We start from the raw sequence: 6,164 nt of genomic DNA, 5'->3' as shown, positions 1-6,164 counted from the left end.
AGGCAAGATTTTGTTTGATATTACAGACAAAGCCTTAAAAATTGCATTTGACAAGACAGGCCCCAGATAGTGAATCATCTAAGGTTTTGACACATGAATCAGGATTTTCCCCTTTGTGTTGTAAGGTAAGCTTTCAAATCTCAAGGTGGGATCATCAAGCTCTCTGGGTTTCATCAGGAGGAGGGAGGCAGCAGCCTCTCCCACCCTCTCCTCCTTAGGGTGTCTTCTCCAATACATATAGACCCTGTGTTTATAGAGACTCAGGCTTTTGATTTTGCAATGTGTGCAAGGTCTTGGGTCTTCTAACACTGCTTAGAACTATAAATACATGCCTCTGAGATTAATTTAGAAGCTCTTCACAGTCGAATTGGTTTCTCTGGCTCAGCAGTAAAAATTCTGCTTGCAATGCAGGAGACCCAGGTTCAATCCCCGGGTGGGGAAGATCCCCTGGAGTAAGAAATGGCAACCCACAGAAAGAAAGGGCAACTCACTCCAGTATTCTTGCCTGGAGAATCCCATGGACAGAGGAGCCTGGCAGACAACAGTCCAGGGAGTTGAAAAGAGTCAGACACGACTGACCAATTAACTCTTTGACCTTCACATAGTCATACAGAAGGTACTATCAAGTAAAAAAAAAAATTGTAATTTTTCTCTCATTCATTTTTCTGTATAAACTTGTATGAAAGTCTGCCTAGACTTTGTCCACAGTTTTATGTGGGCAAATTCATAATACATTGTATTCTCTCTTGTCTACGTCTTTTGTTGGTAGGATTGTTTTAGTTCCCTGGCAGTGGTGAAGAGGGTGAGAGGTCGATTAAGAAGGACTGAGGCAGCCAGGAGGCAAGGCCTGGGCAGAATGGGGCTGAAGTGTGAGGGAACGGGGCTCCAAAGTCTGCTTATCTCTACTTATCTCTGCTAGGGATTGAGTTAGAGGGCTCCGTCACTCACCCTGCTTCCAGCTCTTTCAAGAGAGCATTTTCCTAAGTTTGGTTTTTCAAATTCCATTTATCTGATCTCGTTAAGCAGCTTGTCTGAGACTCATGGAGACCGAGATGGCAGCTGATGCTAACTCCTTGGCACTGAAAGCTATTTTTCTTTACAGAGGCCTCGGCTTATTTCACGGAGCCATTTTGTTGTCAGATCTTGAGTTGACAGCGTGGAGTTACTATCATTCTTTCAACAGAACCTAAGTTTGTAAGCTTGCAGTTCATGTTTAATATTTACACGGAGCTTTACAAAGCTCACAACATTCTATGAAAAGGAAAGGGAAATTAAGCAAAAGAAAACAAATAACCATTAGAATGGGAACATAAAGTGGTAGGAAATCATATAAGATCTAAATATATGTGTGTATGTATGAATAAAGGTACTCTTCCTTTTGAATAATTTATGGCAGTTTTTAAATGATTACTGAGGCATTCCTGGGACATATTCTTAATATTTTTTTGTTTAGAAATCATGAATTCCATTACTCTAGAAATAACACTGTTCAGTGGTTTATTGAGTCCAGGTAATGACACTAAAGAGTTTTGATCATAGATTCTATTATATTTCTAGGGGAGGAAAAATAATTCTCCTTCTACTCTTCTGAATTCTTGGCTGTGACCTCCTGTGATAAAAAGACAGACTAGCAACTTCCCTGGTGGTCCTGGGTTAAGACTCTGCCTTGCAGTGCAGGGGATGAGAGTTTGATCCCTGGCTGGGGAACTAAGATCCCACATGCGGTGCTGCAACTAAGCCCTTGAGCTGCAAGTACTGAGCCAGTGAGCCCCAACTAGAGAGTCTGTGTGCCACAACGAAAGATCCCACCTGCAGCAACTAAAACCTGATGCAGCCAAATAAATAAATATTAAAAAGGATTAATGAGAGAAAAGCAAAAAGTTTATTAAAATATGAATATCATGCATACACAGGAGACACGCAGGGAAAAATGAGTAACTATCTTACGTGGCCTAAGGCGTTAGCTTGAATACTGTCTTTAATGACAAAGGTGTATGGGGTGTGTGTGTATGTGGTTTGTAGGTACAGTTATGGGAGGTTACCAGGGAAAGCAAGGATAAATAAGGATAAAGTTGTTCTGCAGATTTAAGTTGGTGTCATTCTCCAGTGAGAAGACTCTCCTGTTATTTAGAGTTGTCTTCTTCCTTAAAAAATGGAGATTTCGTAGACATATATAAAATACCTAAAGAAGATGGCCCTACTGTACAATACAGGGGATAATATTCAATATCCTGTGATAAACCATAATGGAAAAGACTATGAAAAATAATATATATATGTATATGTTTAAATCACTTTGCTGTATAGAAACTAACACAACATTGTAAATCAACTGTACTTCAATATAAAGAATGAAAAAAATGGAAATTTCCTTTGTACATGTAAATGTCTCTTACAAAAGGGTAATTTCAGAGACTCTTCTGTTTCTCAAAATGACCACCTCAGAAACAATCACCGAGCCAGAGAGGCATATTTTGGGCTGCCCCACAGGATCTTTTTCTGTTTCAGCAGAGCCAAGATTAATATCCAGGTTGATACTTCTAACCTCTTTGCTCTATTTTTCTCTCACATAAATAATGTCCTCATGTAGAAATTGTATTCTGTGCAAGCAACAATGTATCAAGAAGCTTTTCTATATTGATGCATTCTGGATTACTTTGTTCTTCAAAATTGTTGTATAGTTGTTTGTTTTATGGATGAATCATATTTGATTTAGCCATTCCCCATTGCTCAACATTTTGATTGTTACTGTTTTTTTCACTGTATTTATCACAAAGCCAAGTCTTGTGTTTGTGTTTTCATGAACATACATACATTTATTTCTCAATGAAAGAAAAAAGTGTTAATTTCTACAGTGGTGTAGTATATATTGCCAAGTTGCCTTCAAAAATTGCACTCATGATAGGTAGGAGGAGGAGCCAAGATGGCGGAGGAGTAGGACGGGGAGACCACTTTCTCTCCTACAAATTCATCAAAAGAATAATTGAATGCAGAGCAAACCCCACAAAACAACTTCTGATCACTAGCTGAGGTCATCAGGCGCCCAGAAAAGCAGACCATTGTCTTCGAAAGGAGGTAGGACAAAATATAAAAGATAAAAAGTGAGACAAAAGAGCTAAGGACGGAGACCCGTCCCGGGAAGGGAGTCTTAGGCGGCCTTGCTTGGGCTAGGGTCCGGGCCTGAGTGCCCTGAGGACAATCGGAGGGAGCTTCTGTGAGGTGCCAACTTGAACTGTGGGAAACCAAAAGAGAGAAAATTAACCGGCCGGAACACACTGCCGGCCGTTCGCAGAACAAAGGGACGGAGAAAGTCCCAAGAGGTCGCAGGCTGCGGACCCGCCCAGCCCCGCCGGAGGCAGGAGGCAGGGGGGAGGGGAAGGTCGCGGCGAGACACAGGGCGCAGGCACCCGACCGGTGCGGGCGGGGACTGGGGCTGGGGACGCGGAGGGCGGAAGGCGCGCGCACCCGACTGGCGTCAGCGGAAACTGAGACTGGGTCCGCGGAAGGGAGTGAGTGTGCCACACCTGGGGATAGTGCGCCCATCAAGCCCCTCGCTGCCTGGACCGCTCTGACGGGGAAGGCACAGAGAGCAGGCGCAGCTTTTCCTTCCGCGCTTTTGTGTAACACCCGAGGGCTGGAACCTAGCGCAGCGCGGGGTGCGCTCCATATAGAACAGCCGGGAGCCTGAGCAGCGGCAGAGGGAGAAAGCAGCGTCAGCCCCTCCCGGCAGCGCCAGCCCACCCCCGCAGGGCCAGCCCCTCCCCGCAGCGTCAGCCCCGCCCCACAGCGCCAGCCCATTCCCGCAGCGTCAGCCCCTCCCTGCAGCGCAACGGAACTAGCTAACTGAATAGGAGCCCACCTCCGCCCGCCTGTGTCAGGGCGGAAATGAGGCTCTGAAGAGACCGGCAAACAGAAGCCAAATAAACAAAGGGAACCGCTTCAGAAGGGACTGGTGCAACAGATTAAAATCCCTCTAGAAAACACCGACTTCACTGGAAGGGCCCTGTAGATATCGAGAAGTGTAAGCTGGAACGAGGAGCTATCTGAAACTGAGCCGAACCCACACTGACCGCAGCAGCTCCAGAGAAACTCCTAGATATATTTTTACTTTTTTTTTCTAAGTAAGAAAAAAAAAAAAAAATTTTTTTTTTCTTTTTATATTTTTTCTTTTTTATTTTTTCTCTTTTATTTTCCTTTAAAATCCCCTATTACTCCCCCATTACTCCTTAACTTTCATTTCCATAGATTTTTATGATTTTTTTTAATTAGGGAAAAAAAAATTTTTTTTTCTTTCTTTTTTTCTTTTTCTTTTTTTTTTTTTTTTTTTTTTTTTTTTTTTTTTTTTTTTTTTTTTTTTTTTTTTTTTTCTTTTTTCTTCTTTTTTTTCTTTCCGTTTTCTCTTTTATTTTCTATTTTTCTTTTTCTCTTATTTCTTTTAAAGTCCTCTAGTACTCCTCTACTACTCTTCATTTTCATTTTCACTACACTATAACCTTACAAAAAAAAAAAGAGAAGCCCTATCTTTAAACCGAAGATTATTCTCTCCCAATCTTGACTCTCTGTTTTCTACCTCAGAACACCTCTATTTCCTCCTTTCCCCTTCTCTTCCCAATCCAATTCTGTGAATCCTTGTAGGTGTCTGAGATACGAGAACACTCTGGGAACAGACAGCTGCGTAGATCTCTCTCTCTCCTCTTGAGTCCCCCTTTTTCTCCTCCTGCTCATCTCTATCTCCCTCCTCCCTTTTCTCCTGTTCATGTAACTCTGTGAACCTCTCTGGGTGTCCCTAACAGGGGAGAATCTTTTTGCCATTAACCTAGAAGTTTTATTATCAGTGCTGTGTAGTTGGAGAAGTCCTGAGACTACAGGAAGAATAAAACTGAAATCCAGAGGCAGGAGACTTAAGCCCAAAACCTGAGAACACCAGAAAACTCCTGACTACATGGAACTTTAAGTAATAAGTGACCGTCCAAAAGCCTCCATACCTACACTGAAACCAACCACCACCCAAGAGCCAGTAAGTTTTAGAGCAAGACATACCACGCAAATGCTCCAGCAACACAGGAACATAGCCCCGAATGTCAACATACAGACTGCCCAAGGTGACACCTAACACATAGACCCATCTCAAAACTCATTACTGGGCACTCCATTGCTCTCCAAAAAGAAGAAATCAAGTTCCACGCACCAGAACACTGACGCAAGCTCCCCTAACCAGGAAATCTTGACAAGCCAATTGTCTAACCCCACCCACTGGGTTAATCCTCCACAATAAAAAGGAACCACAGACCTCCAGAATACAGAAAGCCCACTCCAGACACAGCAATCTAAACAAGATGAAAAGGCAAAGAAATACCCAACAGGTAAAGGAACATGAAAAATGCCCACCAAGTCAAACAAAAGAGGAGGAGATAGGGAATCTACCTGAAAAAGAATTTAGAATAATGATAATAAAAATGATCCAAAATCTTGAAAACAAAATGGAGTTACAGATAAATAGCCTGGAGACAAAGATTGAAAAGATACAAGAATTGTTTAATAAAGACCTAGAAGAAGTAAAAAAGAGTCAATTAAAAATGAACAATGCAATGAATGAGATCAAAAACACTTTGGAGGGAACCAAGAGTAGAATAACGGAGGCAGAAGATAGGATAAGTGAGGTAGAAGATAAAATGGTGGAAATAAATGAAGCAGAGAGGAAAAAAGTAAAAAAAGGATCAAAGAAATTTTGAGGACAACCTCAGGGACCTCTGGACCACTGTGTTGAAAGCCCCAACATTTCGGAGTATCATAGGAGTTTTCCAGAAGAGAAGACAAAAAAGAAAGGCCTGAGAGAAATACTCGAGTGAGATAATAGCTGAAAACTTCCCTATTAAATTGGGGAAGGAAATATGCCACTCAAGTCCAAAAAACCCAGAGAGTCCCAAACAGGATAAACCCAAGGCGAAACACCCCAAGACACATATTAATCAAACTAACAAAGATCAAACACAAAGAACAAATATTAAAAGCAGCAAGGGGAAAAACAACAAATAACACACAAGGGGATTTCCTTAAGGATAACAGCAGATCTTTCAATAGAAACTCTTCAGGCCAGGAGGGAATGGCAGGGCTTACTTAAAGTGATGAAAGAAAATAACCTACAGCCCAATTTACTGTACCCA

This window comes from Cervus canadensis, chromosome 3 (genome assembly GCF_019320065.1).
Source record: "Cervus canadensis isolate Bull #8, Minnesota chromosome 3, ASM1932006v1, whole genome shotgun sequence".
Lineage (NCBI taxonomy): Eukaryota > Metazoa > Chordata > Mammalia > Artiodactyla > Cervidae > Cervus > Cervus canadensis.
Note: the sequence above shows the minus strand (reverse complement) of the source record.